This window comes from Ambystoma mexicanum, chromosome 2q, assembly GCF_040938575.1.
Source record: "Ambystoma mexicanum isolate Mex_15411 chromosome 2q, UKY_AmexF1_1, whole genome shotgun sequence".
Classification (NCBI taxonomy): Eukaryota; Metazoa; Chordata; class Amphibia; order Caudata; family Ambystomatidae; genus Ambystoma; species Ambystoma mexicanum.
This window is the reverse complement of record NC_090924.1, coordinates 399,301,088-399,321,694: the sequence shown is the minus strand read 5'-3', so window position 1 is coordinate 399,321,694 and position 20,607 is coordinate 399,301,088. Positions and strand designations below refer to the sequence as shown.

The 20,607-nt window shown below is 47.0% G+C and overlaps 1 long non-coding RNA gene across 1 annotated transcript; it reads left to right on the top strand.

Moving 5' to 3' along the window:
• The first annotated feature begins 6,874 nt into the window (after nt 1-6,874).
• Nucleotides 6,875-8,382, top strand: LOC138568953 (uncharacterized). Its single transcript, XR_011303023.1, has 4 exons — nt 6,875-7,022; nt 7,286-7,458; nt 7,566-7,690; nt 7,813-8,382. It is a non-coding gene; the product is annotated as an uncharacterized lncRNA (long non-coding RNA).
• The last annotated feature ends 12,225 nt before the right edge of the window (nt 8,383-20,607 follow it).

Sequence of the window (20,607 nt, the reverse complement as noted above, 5' to 3'; positions counted from 1 at the left end):
GAGTCCACACTGCCAGTATTTATCTCAAAGTAGTTATTAATCTCCTCCCTCATATCCTCCCTAAAGAAGGGGTCTTTCAGCACCTCTGCTCTGATGTGCCATGTCGGGATCCTCGCTCTTGGGGGTCGGTATTACCATACTAGGATTAGCGGCAAGTGGTCTGAGAGGACCCTCACTTTATATTCTGTCTGCGTGATCTCTCATTATCTCTTGTGTGGCAAAAATATAATCCAACCTAGTATGTAGTTGCTGTGGAGCGGAATAATGTGAATATTGCCTCTCTTGGGGGTGATGTGACCTCCATACATCCCGAGCCCAAAATCATCCAACAGTGTCTGCAGTGCTTTAGCGGCTGGGGCGGGTCTATCCATTTTCCCGTCTAATCTGTCTACATTAGGTTTTAATAGGCAATTTGAAGTATCTTCCCCAAATTACCGTCCTCCCCACACACATGCTGAGGTGATTACACAGGGTTCTGAAATATGCCGCTGTATTCTGGTTCGGGGCATACGTGCTTATAATGTTTATCTCCCTATTTTCCACCAGTCCCCTCATTATGACCATCCTCCCGTCCATTTCAACTATCGTCTGTAGCAGCTGAAACGGGACATGCTGCGCCACCCAGATGATCACTCTTCTAGCATAAACCGAATATGATGAGCCCACCACAGTTCCCTTCCACTTCTTCCCGATCATCTCCATTTTATCCTGCGTCAGGTGAGTCTCCTGTAGCAGGGCTATGTCTATCTTCTGCCTGCGTAGGTATAGCATAACCTTATTCCTCTTTAAATAGCTATTGAGCACTCTGACATTCCAAGTAATTATTTTAAGATCACCCATGACTTATTAGAGTCCGACCCTCCCACCCCCACCAATGCAATCCAGTTCCAAATGTATTTCCCTTATATATAGGCTTGTTTCCCAACTTGAACTTCCCCTAACTAAAAACACTACAAACACCTCAACCTCCCTCCCTCCCTCCCACCTCCATTCCCTGCCCCAACAATAGCCTCCCCAGCTGTTGCCCAGCTCCATCCCTGGATCTCAGGCACCCCCGCATCTAGCCCTTTCTGGCAATAGCCTGTACTCGCAGCTCAGCAGGATAAAGTCGCCCTAGTGGCTGCCTTACTACTAGGTTGCCTTCATCCTGCTGCTCCGGTTTACTTCAAGTTCACCACGTGTGATGCTACCCAGTTTACTTGTGCCCTTTCAGAAACTGAGAAATCAAAGGAATTTTAAAATAAGAACACTCCTCAGACGAGCGCTTAAATATGGACAGCGCCGCCAGGTAACCTTTAATGGTACCCACTTGCAGGCCCTTGTGGGCTAATGAAAGCAAAAAAGACAGAACCACAGGAATGGCACATGAAAAGGGATCCACATTCTTAACCCTGCACCAGTCGCAGAACTTTCCCCAATGGCAACGGTACAGGGACTTTGTTGCGGGCCTTCTGGCCGAAAGCAACACCTCCATCACGTCTTCAGGGAGGACCCAATCCTTATACCTCAACCTTTCAGAAGCCAAGCATGAAGGTTGAGGGACTTGACCTCTGGATGGAGAACCTGACCCCCCCCTCCCATGAGAGCAGATCGTCTCGGTAGGGAAGACGGTGTGGAGGGCAGATGGACATGTCGAGAAGGTCCGGGTACAAAGTTCTCCTGGCCCATGGCGGAGCAATGAGGATCATTCGGGAACCGAACCTCTGTAACCTCTGCAGCACTTGCGGAATGACGGGGATTGGAGGAAACACGTACAGCAGTGGGAAGGACCACTCCACTACGAACGCGTCCCCTAAGGCTCCTCTTGGAGGAAATTCCCGTGAGCAGAATCTTTCACACTTCCGGTTGAGACTGGTGGCGAAGAGATCCACTTGTGGGGTCCCCCAAAGGGCGTAGATCTCCAGGAGAATCTCCTGAGCCAGCTCCTACTCCTGAGAAGCAATGCTCTGCCTGCTCAGAGCGTCCGCCGCCGCGTTTGTCTCCGGCCAGATGACCTGCCGAGATCGAAATTTCCTGCTGGATGGCCCAGAACCAGAGCTGCATCCTCTCTGCACATAGGGAGAGACCCTGCCCCCCCCCCACTTTTTGTTGAGTTAGTGCATGGCCACTGTATTGTCCGTCAGAATCAGGACAGTCTTCCCCCGCACAGACGGCAGAAAAGCCTTCAGGGCTAGCCTGACGGCCCTCAGCTCCAACAGATTGATATGGAGTCTGGACTCTGACGGAGACCAACGACCGTTGACTGTCAAATCGTTGGCAAGAGTTCCCCATCCTGTGAAGGATGCGTCCGTCACGATCATCACCTCCGGCCAGGGTAGCCAAAATGGAGCCCCCTTCGTCAGATTGCCTTCGACAGCCAACCACAGAAGATCATGGGCGACCGAGGGCGGCACCTGAACGGGATCTGACATCCTGCCGTTGGACTGCGACCACTGCATCTTGAGAGCCCACTGCAGAGGTTTCATTCGCAGCCTGGCCTCTGCCACCAGGAGAATGCAGGATGCTATGAGGCCGAGCAAACTCAAGAACTCGAACGCCGGGAGACTCTGGGCATGTTGAAACTTGTTCACCATCTGCAGAATGTGATGAGCCCTCACCTGGGGAGGAAAAACACAGCACCAGGGATGTGTCGAGCACTGCTCCAATGTACTGGAGCCGCTGGGTAGGTGTCAAGTGGGACTTCTTTAAGTTGAGGGAGAAGCCAAGCCTGTGAAGGGAGTGGCAGGTGACTGACAGATGATCCAGGACTTGCTCGGGAGATCGCGCCCTGATCAACCAATCATCCAGGTAAGGGTAGACGTGAATCCCACCTTTCCTGAGATACGCTGCCACCACCACCATGAGCTTGGTGAAGACCCTCGGGCGGAGGTCAATCTGATCGGCAGGACCCGGAACTGAAAGTGCGAGTCACCAACCGCGAACCTCAGGTACTTCTTGTGCTTGTGATGAATCGGCACATGAAAGTAAGCATCCTTGAGGTCGAGAGACACCAACCAGTTCTGAAGTTGAAGGGCTTGGAGGACATGAGAGGGAGTAACCATCTTGAACTTGTCTTTCCTGAGGAGCTTGTTAAAACCACGCAAGTCCATGATGGGTCTCAATCCCCCGTCTTTTTTCGGGATAAAAAATATGGGGAATACCATCCCTTGTTCCTCTCCACTACAGGCACCAGTTCTATGGCGCCTTTCTCCAGCAGGGATTTGATTTCCTGCGCAAGGAGCAAATCCGGACTCTTCAAAGAGAGATTCCCTGGTGGATTGTCGTGAGGCCTCTTCCGAAAAGGAAGACAGTAGCCGTGGGCTATGATCTCCAGAACCCACACATCTGAATTAATGGCACGCCATTCTACAAGATGCTGCGCAAGCCTTCCCCCAACTGGCGAACCATGGGACATGGCCTCATGACTGAGCTGAAGCGACTGTGGCAGTGCCTGAAGGCAAAGAGGCAACTGCTCGAGCGGCCTTGGCACCTCGAGTACCCTGTTTTCCACCTCTGGTACTCCGACGTTGGCCGCTTTCACTGGCCGCTCCCCTCGATCTACCAAAAGACGAGTAGTATCAAAAGGAACCTCCCCTCCATTGCTGTCCCCTAGGACGAAAAGGCGAAGGTTGGCGGACTGCAGTGCTCAACAACTTTGCTGCAGCCTTTGAAGTCTGCAACCTCTCAAGGCTCTCATCAGCCTTGCTGCCAAAAAGATGGACACCATCAAAGGGCATGTTGAGAAGGGCATGTTGAGAAGCCGGGCTTGTAAGTCAGGAGCAAACCCCGACTTCCGCAACCATGCAAATCTGCGCATCACGGTGCTCGCTGCCATGGACCGGCTGACACAGTCTGGACTGAACGATTCACACATGGCATCCTTGCCATCCTGAACGAGGGCAAGAAAACCATCCCGTTCCTCCCCTTCGGGAATATGTTCAGCCGCCAAAGAGACACAATTACACAGAGTGTGAGTGAAACGTGCTAAGGCACACACAGAGTTGTAAAGCCATACCCCCTGAAGAAAACACTTTCTTCGCCCATCCATCAAAACGTTTGTCGTGGTAGGGTAGGGATGGTAGGGTACGACGCCTGCTTTGCTGGGGCCGTAGCCGCCTGCACCACCAAACTCTCTGGAGTGGGGTGCGTCATCAAGTAGCAGGGGTCACTACTGGCTGGACAGTATTTTTTCGGCAACGACTTACTCACTGCCGTGAGACTCTCCGGAGCCGTCCAAGCACCCTTCTCTGTAAATCCATATGCAATGGCAGCGCCGGGTCAGTGGGTGGACCTTGGTCAAGGATATCTGTCAGGTCATCCTGCAGAAAATCCACTGGTGGCGCAGACCACCCCAAGTACTCTGTCATCCTTGACATGAGGCGCCTGTATGCAGATTCAGCATGCGTAACAGGCTCAGGCCTGCCAAACTCGACCTCTGGGGATGTATCAAGACAACTGACGTGCAAAGACTGACGCAGATCTTCCAACTGGCTATGACCAGATAACAGGTCGTCAGGAACCTCATGTACCAAACCTTCCTCAGACCCTTCATCCACCTCAGAGATATAATCCAGAGGCTGGAATAAATCCCTGGATGAAGGCACAGAAAAAGGTTCAAAAACATGCCTCACTGACTTCTTCAGGGCCTTCCTCAGAGTGTCCACCGATATTCGGGGTACATCTGGTAAAGCCTCCACAAAAGGCATCAAGAGCTTCGACGGAATCGGCGTTTACGTCAAGCGTGGCGCCGATGGCTTCGACACAGGCCTCGAGGGCGGTGCCCCGAGCGTGTCCTTTGACGGCCTCGGCGCCGACGACTTCGTCGGTGGCGGAGCCTCGAGAGAGTCCCTCGACGGACATGGCGCTGATGGCGTCGACGTCTTCTTAGAAGACCTCACAGGTTCCGCCTGTCTCGAGGGCGTCGAGGACCGTGACCTGGAGCGGGCATGGCTAGCGCGATCCACCTTGTCCGATCGGGACCTCGAAGGCTCCCGATGATCGTGCCAACCGCCCGAGCCCAAAGGCATGCGAGCGGTGCCCCTAGCACGTTCCCTGCCGGCTTCTTTTGAAGGCACGAACGGAACAGAGCCCTGTGATTGGAAAATCGCCATCATCCCCGTACGAAATGCATCCCATTCTGCAGGAGAGGAATGCTTGTTGGGACAAGCAACCCGCCGTCTGGCGGAGTCCTCGGACGAGGATGGGGAAGGCGACCGGTGACGGCGCTTCCCCGAGTGCCTCGAGGAGGCAGAGGAATGGTGGGAACCACTCCAGGACGGAGACCCCCTGGACTTATGCCAATGACGCAGAGAGTTGCCCCTCGAATCGTCGGTCGAAGGCCCAGTGGATTTTGACTTTCGGGGTTTGGAAACCCTACCTACAGTAAGCTTCTTCCGCTCCCGCAAGGCCTTCAACGTTAACGACTGGCAATCGTCACAGTCATCGGTGGCGTGGTCCTTGCCGAGGCACCAGAGGCAGATGTCGTGCTGGTCCATAAGTGACATCTTGGAACCGCAGTCCCGACACTTCTTGAATCCCAACCACGGGGTAGAAGAAGAAGACATGATATCTTCACAAACACCAAGTTCGAAGAACCAATAGAAGTAACAGAAGAACCGAGGCGTGCCGAGATCTCCGAAGCGAAAACGTTCACGGAAATAACGGAACTTAGGCTACGGGCGTCGTGCGTCCTAGTTATAACATCCGGTGACGTCAGCTCAACAGAGAGCCTCGAGGACAGCGTATCGACGTCATTGACGCAGAAAATGTTCCAAAGCAGCAAAGCTGTGAGGATTACCTGTCATAGATGTGGAATCTGAATTCAATGACGAACTGCAAAACAAAACAAGCAATTTATTGCATTGAATGCCCCTGTGGCCTACAGTATGTAGGCCAGACAAGCCGATCGGTTGGCATCAGAATTTCTGAGCACCGATCTCGCATCAGGTGCAAAAATACTTCGGCACCTTTAGTAAATCATTTTTTGGAAATGCACCATACTCCAAATGACATCAAAGGGTGGATCCTAGATGTTGTCAAGGAATCTGCAAATATACTGCACAGTCTCCAGCTCAAAGAAGCAAGATGGATCCACAGACTTTCTAGCCATAGCCATGGTCTGAATGACGAATTCTTGCCCCTAATTTGATGTACTGAGGTCAATCCCTAACATGAAACCGGAGATTCAATCACCCAATGCCCTATGAGTTGATGTTTTGTGTGTCATTTCACACAATGACATCCATAATATCCTTAGCATTGAGAGCACAAATGTATAACATCTCTGTGCCCTATGAGATAATGCCATGTTTGCCAATTTACACAATGACATCCGCAATACCCTTAGCACTGAGAGCGCAAATCTTTTTGACATTACTTTGTGTTTTATTTTCACATGTTCCGCTCCCACTAGTTCCACTAGTGGTTACATAAGTCAATACACTTGCTCCTCCCTTTTTTGTTTCAACATAAAACCCGCTTAACAATGCGGATTACAATTTTGTGATCACTCATCCATCTTAAAATAATTCATGCACGCTTCATGCTTGTGCCCTGCACACGCTGCGGCTTCATGGCTGATGAGGCAATTTAACAGCCCTCCTTTTTGAAAAATGTCCCTCCCTTTTTCTTTTTCTCCCCCCCTTTCCCCTCTCTTTTCCTTCCCATCGGGTCCACGAACGTAGATTCATTTTCTCGCGTTCGCAATTCAGCACACATATTACACATCATCATTTGACTCGGACTCTGGCTGCCCTGTCAGTTTCTGGAATGAGGAGACACACCTCCCAGGTGCAGAAATTGACAGGGCACCGGACCAATCCGTGCACGAATACACGGACCGACCAGGAACTACTGCCTACCCAATCACATTCATGCGTTATGAGACACACCCGCGGGAGCGACGGCAGTGCCTCATTCTGCTATGGTAATTCAGCTCTTCGGTGCTTTGGAGCTGCTGCACCGTACGAAGAGAATGCAAGAATAGCTGCCTTACGAGGCTGTTCTGCACCAGTTCGCCTGCCCGTTTCCTCAACGCAAGCAAGGTACACAGCCGTCTAATGTATTACGGTGCACATTTAGTAATATTCACCTCAACCGGCATTTCAAGACGATTTAATGTTAGTCTCCTCTGCATGTATTCAATTCATTTTATTACAACTATTTTTTATTTTTCTGTCCCCTTTTCCCTCCCCTTTTTCTTTTTTTTTTCTTTGCTCTCTTCCCCATCTCTCTTACCTTCCCCCACTTTCCTTCCCTCCCCTCACTTGTCCACCCCCCGCTTTTCCTTGTCTCATTTGTTGTTCAGGCAAAACAGTTGAGCCATCGCAGCAAATCTCTTTCGGAAGCGCACTTCACATGAGTGCCTCTACAAGCACAAGTCCTACCGGCCTTAGTGCCACACAAGCATAGCCGGCGGATACACGACACCTTGACCCGAGGGCCCTTCTAACTTGGCCTTCTAATTTGGGTTTCAATAAGGTATGAGCCTTTTCATATTGGGGTTTACCCTATGCAGGTGCTACATGTGCACAACTTTTTTTGATACAGCCTGGGATCTCACGGCTATATTTTATTTATTTTTCCAGTACCAGTCCGAATATTGAGAGGCCGATTCCTGGTTGCCCGTGGGTACATGCGGCGCTCTCTTTACCAGCGGAGGGCTTCAACCCCAACCTCTGTGGGTTTGTTGTAATCCCTACCTACGACTTGGGTAAGGATTATGTTCCCATTAGGTTTATCTAGTTTTTATGCAATACAAAACATGTGACTTATGCAAGCGCCTAAATAACTGAAAACATTCCGCAAATTATTTTTCTGTCTGCCTTCACACAGGGTCAAGTTTACTCTGTCTCTACCTGTTCCCGCCCTGAGGAAGGCTTCAATCTAATCAACTTGCCCAGCAGGGGGCTAATCCGAAACGTGATATGGATGTTTGTTTCTACTACAAACAGGAAGAGCCTGTCTTTTGAACTATTTTTTTTAGCTTAATTTTGTTTGAGCTCATCACATAGAGGTTTTAGGCTATCTTCCAAACACGCACACGTCGGCAGACCTGCATTTATGGAACTGCTGAATCTGTAATACTAATTGAGGCCGCAGCTTTCCCCCTTTTTTCCTTTAATTCTTCACTTATTTCCTCTGCATTCATCCACTCCAAAATGATTTGGTGCTTCATTTAATGTTTTTTTGCTTTGTTTTTTCTGTTTTCAAATCTATTTTGAATGTATGTGTCCTGATGACTTTTTTGACTTCGCTGAATTTTGCCTAATCTTTTGTTTCAAGTTTTTGCTGTACCTGTGTTTAAATTTGTCAAATCTTCTTTGATGTGATTTTGAGTCAAAGTAATTCCTAGAAAGTAAAACATTTTGGAATTTGTCTCACCAATCATGTACCACTGATGGTTGCCTTATGTTTTTAAAGATTCCATTAAAAATCTTTTTTCAAAAAGCAGGAATGTTTTCAGTATTTAGAGTGGCGCAAAATAAATGTGATATCCGCTGTTAGAATACACTATCATTGAAACTGATTCAAATTATATTAGATTTTCTCGATAACAGCATAGTGGATACCATTGGTATAACAATATATTAATTTTTGCATGTCCCAATCCACATTATGCTTTAAGGGACTATCCCTACATCTTTTTTATGTATGAAATAGATGTGGAATACGTCGGAGGAACCAATCCCTTCGAAGGTCTGTTTCTGTATGCCTTTCCCTCCAGTTTCCTCTCCTGCCATGTGTTATCAACACACTCAGACAGTGTTGGTGCAAGATGATACTCATCGCCCCAGCGTGGCTGAGGCAGATTTGGTATGCAGACCTACTCAGTCTGTTGGTGTCGCCTCCAGTCTAGTTGCTGGTCCTTCCGGACCTGCTCACTAGGGAGAGAGGCACAATCCTTCATCACAACTGAGGATCTCTGAACCTGAAGGCATTGCTCCTGCAGCCTTAGAGTTTGTATGCTATGAGCTGCCAGCAGACTTCAGGGAGGTCCGTGCCAAAGCCAGGGCATTGTTGACTCTAAAGTGCTACGGCCATAAATGGGAGCATTTTGCTACACGGTGCCGGTCGCAGAAGATTACCCCTCTGAGGGTCACGGCCCCACAGATTCTTCCGTACTTGCTTTCCATGGTAAAAGCTGGGCTGGCTCAGGCATCCATCAAGGTACACATGGCGGCCATCTCACGTTACACCAGATCCCTGGGAAGTTCCTCTCTCCTCAAGGAGTTTCTCAAGGGTTTTTTTTTTGTATCTTTCCCTCCGGTGAAGGCGCCTGCCCCAGCATGGGAACTCAATGTGGTCCTGACAAGACTCATGGGGGCACCTTTCAAACCTATGCATCAAGCCCCACTCAAGCTTCTCTCATGGAAGATAACATTCCTTGTGGCCCTCACCTCAGCCAGATGGGTCGGTGCGATCCAGGCCCTATCCTGCAGCAGCCGTATATGACTTATCCTGAATCAAGGGCGTTACTGCCTACACATCCCACTTTCACACCCAAGGTTCCGTAGGGCCAGGCACTGTCCTCTGTGGCGATATTCAAATCTGCACCTGTAGCATTGCTTCTCACCTTGAGGTCATCTGTGTGGGCTCCTGGGCTCTTGTCAGCCCGGCGGGTGTATCCTTGGGGTTTTGTGGCCGGTGCTGCAATAGTGTCGCTTTTCTTTGGGTTTTGCATGGCTGCAGCCTGCATGTCCTCCCTTTCGTATATTCTAGCTAAGTCAACTATTTCTTGTAGTGGGAGGGATTTCCTTCAGCAGCTGTTTCTGAAACTGTGAGGAGGTGCAGCCCTCGATTATCGGCAGTCTAATTGCTTCGTCATCATTGAAGTTGGCAAAATCGCAATATGTGATTTTTTTTGCAGTCAGAGTATGCATTCTCCCATTGTCTCGTGGGTTAACTCTGTACACTGATTGAATGTGTACCTCTTTTAGTCTCTGTTGGGGAAGATTATCAGTTTCCTGTTGACGGCAGAGATTATGTGCCGATAGGTGTTTTTTTCTTGCGTTGGGATAGTCTTCAAGATCCCTTTGATCTTTTTTCCAGTTAGATTGGTGAAAATATGTTTTGTTGGGTGAGTCTTGGTCACCTACAGCCCTCATAAAGTCCTCAAACTCCTCCATCCATTCTTCCCACCTCTGGTCTTGGTCATGATGTGGTTTCATTGTAAATGGGTTGGGGCGCCGTAGGAAGGTTGACCTGGATGCAGGTCCTGCCCTGATGGTGACTTGGGCCTCTGTTCCCGCTCCGGAGGCTGCTTATGCTCCTTCTGAAATGTTTGCGGGTTTGGTTACCTGTACTTGTGGTTTGGGCTTATTGAAGCGTTTGACCTGTTGTCTGTGGTTGGTTGGTTGTATTTAGTAAGGTATTATTGCGTGGCCATTTTCTTGTTCCTGGGTTGGTAGCCGCTTTTGTGGTGATGTATGGTGGGCGTGTGCTCTGGTGTCTCTCTTATGGTGTACGCGTTGGGCATGTTGCTGTGCCTTGTCACTGTTCTGGGTAAACTTGGTGCAGGGTTTTGTTATCTCCCTTTTTGTGTGTTTTTCATGTTTTGTTTTGTTTTGTTCACTCTCCTGATGGCGTGTATGCCTCTTGTGAGTTGCGTCCTTGGTGGTCTGGTGCGTGGCGCGTGTATCCTGACCGTTCCCTGGGGTTTTTCCCTATGAAGCGATGGCCACGAGTACTACATGTACTACGCAGCCTCAGCTAGTGTGCATGTCACGTGTGGCAGGCAGCCTTACTGGCGCACATTTTGTTTTCTTCCAGTCTCCGCTCTCCATGCATTTCCCTCCTTGCAGCAGTCCTCCTTAGCGCTGTAGTTTTGAGAGCGTCTTCCACTTCTCTGTGCCGGTGTTTGCCCTCGACTGTGTCGCAGTGCTTTCTCCCGTCAGGTCCTGTGGACCTCCGCACTCACTTGTTGCTCCGGTGACCAGGCTGTCTTACTGCTCCTTTGCTGTCTTACTTGCGTCGGCGTGTCCCTCCTTGCACGCCGGCTGGATCCGCAGGTACTCCTCTGCTGCTTGCCCTTCGGTCCAGTTACCTCTGCCAGTGACGACTTCTTGTGCTCTTTATCCACTGTCGGGCAGCAGTTTCTAGTCTAGTGCGCACCGTCCTTGTTCTCGGACGCCAGCAGTGAGCTCTGTGCCGACAGGCAGCGTGTGTCGTGTCACTCTGTCGCCAGTTGTTATGGCCCTCCTAACATACGACACGGGTGACTCTGCAACTTGCGTCTCAACCTCTTTATTTCCTTACATCAACTAACTTCCCTCTTCCTCTCCCCTCCCATCCCCTTCCCTTCCCTTCCCTTCCCTTCCCTGCTCCAAGTCCCCCCTCTTAAAGGGTTTGCGTCCATTCCTCTTCACAACACGGTCCTCTTTCAGAAGAATAATGCTCGCCATTCCTCACCGCATATGTTTTCCTTATTTTCAAATGCTAAGTACTTCTTTTTAGGCCGTCAGCATACAAATCATGTGTACCATGGCTCTGTTTTTGGCTTGTGGTATTGCTTGTTTTGTGAAACATTACGAAAAATGTGTGATTTTCTAACTAGAAGAGTGCATTGCTTTTCTGAACATTCACAGAAGCCCTTACCTTACAGGTCCAAACATGTCCAGCACATACCTTTTGTTCTGTCATTTTTTACAATTGTTTCCCAAACTATGGGAATTTTACCTAAATAGTTGTTGCCTGATGTGCGCAAATTACACCTTTCTAAACTTGATATTTTGTCTACTTTTCAGAAATGTATGCTTTTCCTTATTCTCATTCAGCTTTCCTACCCTCCTCTTCAATTCCGCCCAAGCATAACCTATTGAAAAAAAAGGGAAAATCGGCCCTCACAAAACTGATGGTAACCTTATAAAAAATATGTTTTTTTTATTTCCACTCAACCTGTTCTTGAAAGCATGGAAAATGGTGAATTCAGAACAGCAAACCATTTGTTGCCAGCTCTTACAAGGAAAAAACAACAGGCTTCTTTGTACCTCATTTTATTGGCATTTTCTGAAGAAAAAAAACACAAAATGCAGTCACTTTTTTCTTATTTTCACACACCCCCTACAGCAAACTAGGAATCCTGGCATTATCACTGCCTACATGTGAGAAAAGGAGGCTGCAAATTTGGCCGGGATATCACTTGTAACAAAAAAGTTACAAGAGATTGAATGACAACATACGGAAATGTCTAAAAAAGCATAGGGAGGGAAAACTCCCAGCAGTTAAGGGGTTAAACATTCCCTTAACAATAACACACTTAAAACAAACATACTATCACACTAACACTGACATAATTGTAGTAGAGCTTTTTTAATCCTCTGTTATTATTTTTCCCAATGATTATTCAAGTCAATACAACAGTGTAGCACACACTAATGTACCAAACATAGTACATAGAATGTATGGTTTATGAGGGTCAAAAAAAGTAAATGTATATTTAAATCCTGCCAAACAAATTATAATTTCTTTTCACAGAAAACAAACTAGATGTTCCAGCTTCACTACTGTATACAACCAAGTAAGCGTACTAAGTGTAAACAAATACCATTCCATAAGCACTATCCTCAGTTGTACTACAATCATAAATACAACATACTTTCTACATCCCCTACAGTACCTATAATTAATATACACATTACTTGCCCCCAAGAATCTGGCCACAACCACCACAATATAATTAAACCATATAACAAGTACATAACAAAACTTGCCCTTAACCCCCTGTCATTGAAATTATGTCCACGGACACTAGAATTGACCACGGACAGCGCAGCACCTGCACACCCTTTTTCCACCTATAAAAACAGCCCCATATCATCTTCAATCTACTCCCCACTCTTTCCAGGCCCTCTTTCGGCTACCAAATAACCCAAAATGTGTTTCCCAGACATTCCCCCACTGCGCTATCTGCATACATAGGCTGCTGTCCACGAATCCAACATGGCGGCCGTTTCAAAGGTTTTGATGCACCTCACGTTTTTCACCATCCAGTGAGGAAGTGAGTCCGTGGACTGAACCCAAATATCACTCATTTTTTTATACCTACTTTTTTGCCGCTTGAAAAAAAAAACACTGGACGTATTTATACCAAATTTATAAAAGCACGCTTTGAGACAAAGCCGCAAATTTTGTGAAATCCGTCCAGCGGTTTGGGTTGTAGGCATGAGCAAAAGTTTTTTCTATTGCATCTATGAGAAAAACCACCATTTTTGGGACCCCCTATAACTTTGCTCCCCTGCATGAAATCTTGCCAAACTTCGCAGAATCAATCCAAGGGGGCCATATACTTCTTTTGCAAAGTTTGATGAGGGGGGGGGGGGGTGTGGGGAGGGCAAACTTATAATCCGCCCAAAAAATGCTCTTCCTATGGGTTGAAGCAACTTAACTGTAACTACACTGCTGTAATCGCAGGTTGTGTAATATATATATCATACATTACTTACCGTAATCTTATTTCTGAGGCCTGTATCTGCTTAGATTCACATGCTTTGCATAGGCCGTCATCTAGTGGTAGGTGCTTTGAGAAACCCGAAGGTGTCTCACTTACTATTCCCTGGGAATCTGTCATCCAGGTGGCCAGGACACGGCCATTGCTATTGAATCCAGTTCCTGGGGGTGGACCAGTGGGTGTTGACCAGTCGGGGAGAATCACCTGGATGGTAGGTCTTCGGGGAGTGGAGGTGGAACATTGACAGGCGATATGCGGTACCCCATTCCCTGTAACACCTTTTTCCCATTCAACCCTGTAGGACACTTAAAAATTATAACACCCCCCCCCCTTTTCCGACAAACACTTTCTTACACTGGAACAGACCATAGACTAACACCAGAGCCGTTTACCTGCTATGTCCAAACACACGGGTCAGGCAGAGTCATGCAATTGACAATAACCATGCACACATGACAGCCCTTTACCTTCCTCACAGGGATAAAAGGCAGAACATGAAAGTACACTTTGAGCAAGGCTGAACGCACAAGGAGACAGCTACACTGAACCGGCAGTTCAAATGGAGGAGAAAGGCGGTGGGACCTGGAAGGACGTCGAAGGGGGAAATACTCTTGCCCTTTTCAACTCAAACCCACAAATCCTTTGCAAGGGAAAGCATAAAACCGTAAGTGACAGCTGGCTTGTGGAGGAGCAGAGGACAATGATATATGGGGACCTCCCACATTGATAGCAAAGCCAGGCTGGCGTGCATGGCGACTGTAGTACCGTCCTTGATACCAGAGGCAAGACCAGACAGTGGGTTCAACACAGCCGGTGAATCAGAGGAAGCTGATAGCAAACCAATGTGTGTTCATCCCTAGGTTGCAAGTGGCAACATTTGATGAACGCAGGAACCTGAAACAAAGAGCTTGTGTGTATGCAAACTTGTGAAAGCACAGAGAAGGGCCAGCTGCAGAGTGGCCTGCCGCCGTAGGAGTGCTCAGTCGAAGGATCCTTGCTGGCCCCTTAAGTGTTGAAAACTGCAAGTACCAGAAGGCCACAGGAAAGAGCGACGTGATATGTCAGAGTGGTCCTACAAAGGTCACAACAAATCCTTTGTACAATCAAAAGTCTCTGACTAATAGTTGAAAGAAAGCGAAGGCGAAAGGAACCCCGCTTTCTGAGAAGACTGAACTGTGAAATAAGGCAATGTGAACCCGACAGAGGGATGCCAAAAGAAAGCTAGGAAAAGGGAAGATATGCTTTCCGACGAGAACAAGCAAATCACAAACTTTGTTGAAATTACATAAATTGTGTTAAAGAACGCCTTAGTGAACCCGGCAGAGGGAGGCCCAATTTACAAGAAGGATCCAAGCCAGCAGAGGGAGATCCCAGAGGCGAAGAGCAATCGCCCAAGGAACTTTTGTTTGTTTACCGTTTTACGAGGAGGGGTGAAGAATAATGCACCCGGGAACAGTGTGTCAACGCGAAGGAACCAGTAGAGGGTTGTCCACATTGTTGTTTGTTTAAAGTGACATTAAAGCTCCTGAAGATTACGAGTGGCATTTGAGTGGCTGTAATGAGCCCGATGAAGGGAGGCCCATTTGGCAAAGAGGAACCAAGCCTGGCGGAGGGAGATCATAGGGGCGAAGAGCAATCGCCCAAAGGTACAAGATTACCAAAGGAACTTTTGTTCGTTTGTTGTTTTGATCCAGCAAGCCTTCTAAGGCAAGAGACTTTGAGGAAAGAGACTTGATCCTTGAAGGTTCTGGTATCGTTGAACAGGAACTGTGAGCCTCATGCTGAAGAGGCCCAGGAGTGTGCTGTTCTTAGGAGTTCCAACTTGACCTGTGCTTGAAACATGGGGAAGTGAGACCCAGCCACACCATCCTGACTTATAATTTTGTGAACACTTCTTTCTTTTTTGGTGAACACTCTTTTTGTAACTTAGTGGCAAGGAGTGACAATAGTTTTTTTTAGTATACGCCCCTTTTTATTTGACAAGATGCCACAAGGACTGCCTTATTAATATGTGATGGTCATAGCTTGCTCCTATCTTAGCTTTAGGTTTAGTTTAGGCGTTTTTCTCACCCATTATAAAGTTCAATAAACACCTTGAACTGTGATCACTTGTCTGTCATTATTGTTGCCACCATGAGTTCCTTACATTGCAGAGTATTGCATAGCTTGTTTTCAAAGTTTGAAAAGGGGCATCAATTGGGCGTGTTTGTAATACATCCCTAGTGTGATGTGCAATGTACCCATTATCTCTCACGCGTCGAGGTCCCTCAGATTGGTTTATTTCGGACATAAGGGCATATGAAGCGTATGCGTGAGTATTTGAAAGTACAGATGAGGTGTGAAATATCTATGCTTTGTCCGTGTATCTTCAATTCCAAAAGGGGAGGAAGGGTGGGAACATGTGACTCTAAGCAGGTACAAGCCTCAAAAATAAGATTACAGTAAGAAATGTGTGCCTTCTGAAGCTTGTGAATCTGCTCAGAATAACATGATTTGTAGCTGGAGAAGGTGGTGGGCTGTTTGAAGGTACAGTGGCAAAAAGACGTTTTAACACCGCTTGACCCACCTGTGTGTCACCTCTTGAATGTGCATCTAGACAGTAGTGTCGCATGAAGGTGTGAATGGAATGAAAATGACATCAAAGGGCACATTTGCAATGAAAGCTCGAGTAGCCGCTGTGTCCTGAGTTGAGTGTGCTCTGGACTTGAAGGGTGAAGTTCTCTTGGCAAGAGAAAAACACAGCTGGATACATCTGACAATCCATCCAGGGATAGCTGATTTAGAGACAGTGTCTCTTTCTCTCCCTGCAGCTAGAGAGACAAAATACAGTCTGTTTTTCTGAGTGACTGTCTTTTGCAAGTAATACATGACAGCCCTTCTGACATCTAATGTATGGAGACTCTTTTCTGCTTAATTCTTTGAGTTTTGGAAGAAAACAGGAAGTTCTATAAATTGGTTGACATAAAACTGATCTTGAACTGAGAGAGCTTGTAGTTTACTTACTCTCCTTATTGATTTAATGGCTGCAAGAAAAGCAGTCTTATAAGTGAGATTCTTAAGACTGATTTTGTGCATCGTCTCAAAGGGGGCTCCCATGAGCTTTGTGAGTACAACATTCAAGTCTCTGCCGGAAGGTGGATTTGAATCTGGTGGGTATCATATTTTAACACCCTCCATGAATGCTTTCACCACGGGCGATTTCCACCATGATACTTTACTTTGTGAAGTGGTGTATGCCAAGAGTGCTGCTAGGTGTACTCGTACAGAATTAAAAACCAACCCAGAGTCTAAAAGATATAGCAAATAGTGTACTATGTGTGCAGGTGAACAATCAATAGGGTTGAAGTTGCATGTTTTGTACCATAAGACAAAGCATTTCCATTTGTTAAAATAGCAGGGTCTTAGGTTTGCTCGCTTCTTTTAAAATGTTCATACACTTTGGTCTAGATTTAAATGTCCAAATCTTATGACCTCAGGAGCCAAGGTGCCAAGTTCAGTGTTTGAGTACACGGATGGAGTGTTGTCCCTTGACTCTGACACAACATATTGTAAGGGAACAGTAGTTTGATTGGCAGGCAAAGAGACATGTTCAACAGGTGTGAAAACCATGTCTGATGTACCCACATAGGGGCTATCAGGATCATGTTCTTGGTGTAATTTGTGGACTATCCTGTTGAGAAGTGTAGTTTGGGAAAGCGTTTAGAAAATGTCCCTGACCAGTTCAGCAACAGTGCGTTCCCCATGGACCTTGTTTGGGGATTTCTGGATGCGAAGTCTTGGCATTGTGTGTTCTCTTCTGTTACAAAGAGATCTATGTCTGGATGTCCACCATTTGTGAAAACGCTGCGTAGGACGTTTGTATGCAACTTTCATTCATGTTCTCATGGAAGTTCCTTGATCCTGCTTAGCACATGCGGTAGAGAATTGTGTTCCCCTGGAACATGTTGTGATAGGAGAAAGATGTATTTCAGGGCCCACCACCAGATATTCAACGGCCCTGGAGTGTGACCCCGCCCCCTGCTTGTATATGCAGTACATTGCTGTAGTACTATCCTTTAGGATTAGAACGGTTTCCCCTCCAGCTGGTGTTGAAAAGCTTGTAAAGCTTTGAACACGGTCAATAATTCTAGAAGGTTGATAATGTTTTGCCATTGCCTTTGTCCACACTCCGTTTGCGGTTAGTTGAAGAAAATGAGCTCCCCAACCTGACAGCGATGAGTCTGTTCCAAGTGTTGTCTCGACTGTTGGGGTAGTAAATGGCTTGCCCTTTAGAAGGTTTTCTTTCATCCACCACTGTAGTGACAGAACAAGAGGATGCAAAACCACCACTAGATCGTCCCAGAGACCACTTGCCTGTGACCATAGTTTCAATAACCACTCTTGCATTGGATGCATGCGCAATTGGGCATGTGGCACAAGGTAAATGCAGGAAGCCATCTTTCCTAGAAGGCACATGGCCTTTCGCACAGTTACCCGACGACCGGCTACATAGTGTGGGAAAGAGCATGTTTTGGATTCGCTTATTTGAGGGGCAGGCTAGGGTGTCTTGTGTTCGAATTAGCGCCCCTAGAAATGGTTTCACTTGAGAGGGAACAAGACGTGACTTTTTTTCTCATTGAGAACCCTAACTGGAAAAGTAGGTGATTGTTAGCTGAGTGAAACATTTGAGGTGTCTCTGCTGTTATTAGCCAGTCGTCTTGGTAAGTGTACACTGGAATGGACTTCCGGTGCAGGTGCGCTGCAACTATTGCCAGGAATTTTGTGAACACCCTTGGAGCTGAGGTTATGCTGAAGCGTAACACTTTGAACAGGTAGTGCGTTCCGCCTACTTTGAACCTTATGTATTTCCTGTGCGGTCGCAACATTGAAATATGAAAGTGTGCATCTTTTATATCCAATGTTGCCATGTAATCCACTTGCTTTAGTAGTGGGATGACTTCCTGCAGTGTTGTCATCGTGAATTTTTGTGGCTTGACATACGTGTTTACCGGACGCAGGTCTAAGACAGGGCACATGGTTAAATCCTTCTTTCGTACAAGGAAGAACACTGAATAAGTATGCTTGTTTACCTCTAGCAGAAGAACCAGCTCTATTGCTGCCTTTTGATGTAGCATGCTCACTTCTGCTATTAAAATCAAACTATGTTCTTTTGATATTTTCCTTGATCTTGGAGGAGGCTGGTGAGGTTTCACCAGGAATTCTATTGAGTATCCTCTGACCACTGTTGTTCAAACACCAATGGGTCTGAAGTTATGCGTGGGTGAATAGAGTGATATGACACTCCCTACTGGGGTAACATGGGGGGGATGTGGACAAGGATGCCATTTGGAGGCAGGGGTGGTGGAGCCTCTGGAGGCCGCACTTCTGCCACAACATTTACTTCTTCTAAACCCTCTGTGTTGTGCAGTGTGAAAAGAGGAGGACTGACATTGCGGGGAGTACCATGTGGAAAACGAGAGCCAAATCCAGACTGTGAGGCTCACGTGAAATCTTGGTTGCGAAAGGAGCACCGGGTATTGAAATCCCCATTGAATAAATGGTGTGTTCGATATTTGACTGTTTTTTTTTTTATATTTGACCTCGCTTTTTCCTAAAGAGGACAGAATCCTCTATGGGCAGGTTTATGAGGGTTGCCTTGGTTTCTGGCTTAAAGCCCGAATTACGAAGCCACGAATGGCGTTTTAGCAAGGTTTCTTCAACTAGAATTCTTCCAGCAGCATCTGCTGAATCTAGTATAGTCTTGAGGAGATTATGCACCACTTGTTTACCCTCATTTACGTAAGTAACTGTGATTTGATAAATTCAGGAATAGCTAGCGAGTAATGTTGAGTTGTTAGCTATGCATGGTGGAAGCTCCTGAAGTAATTACTCTTTTGCCCAAAATGTATAACCGTTTGAACTCTAAGTCAGGCAGTGCCTCAGCATTTGATAATGGCACACCTGCTTTCTTCCTTATTGTGATGACGACCAGTGAATCAGGATTCACATGCCTGCTCATTTACAGAGGGTCTGTAGGAACAGTTTTGAATACTTCCTTACTCTGGGGTTCACAGCTTGTGTAAGAAAGGGTGCAAGTAATGATGGGCAATTCTCTTTTTAATAGATTATAGAATAAGAATGGATTGACTGCCTTGTTTTTTCCGTTGAGGATGTCATCAACAAAATCAGAGTCTTCCACTGTTTCCCTGAGTCTGGATTTTCAAATTTTTCGAGGCTTTTGTAAGGAGATTATTAAACAAGAGTTGATCATCATTAGGAGCAGTATGGCCTGCTTCAACAGAAACGTAAGGGGACTGTAAAATGGTAATATACTGGTCATCTGGATTATAGCCAGCATGGCCATCATACCAAGGGTTTTGGTCACCCTCTTCCTGGTCGTTATAGTAAAGGGGATCTTGGTCAACATGAAGTGTGTCCTGTTGGTCTGTAACCTCAACAATACCATGTATTGGTGAAGTATGAAGAGTATGCAACCTGGGAGATTTCGCGTGAGGCTCTCCTATTTTTAAGTCTAGTGTCTTTCGCCTAATAGGTTATTGCTCCATGAAGTCAACAAAAGAAGATACTTTGTCCATAGAGTTTTCAAAGCACTCCCTGGTCCATGGCCCTGTTTTGGGAGGGTCTTTAAGGAGTGCCTCTGAATCAGGGCGCTGTTTCTTTTTATGAAGTGAATGAGAAAGGGGTGAGTTGGCTCTAGTATACGAGTCCCCTTGTGGATCAGTAGAGGGTGAACGTGGGATAGAAGAAAGCACAGATCCCTTGGAAAGGGGCTGTGAGGTCTCCCCTGTAACCCACCGAGTGTGTTTTTCTCAGTTGCAGTTTTTAGCGTTTCCAACTTTTTCGGCGTATGGGAAACATTTGTCGAAGATTTAGGATGCACATTGACTGGCATCTGTTTTTGTTGTGCTGAATGCGAAAGCGCAGGGGCTTTATGGCACTTCGGGTCTGTAGGCCTTCTGCTGTCGTGCAGTCTTCCTTCGACACATCAGCTGAAAAGCAGCTCTGGGTTGTGTGTTTATGTGTGTGTAAATGTGTGCCACTGTCGCCAGATATGTTCCCCCATATCAGCGCACTGGGCCTGCCTTCCGGCTGGGGACTGACACGTTGGAGTCAGCTAACTCCCGTAAAATGTCTTCGGTGTCCGATCCACATCCGATTCAAAGTCTCCAGTGGGAGTCCAA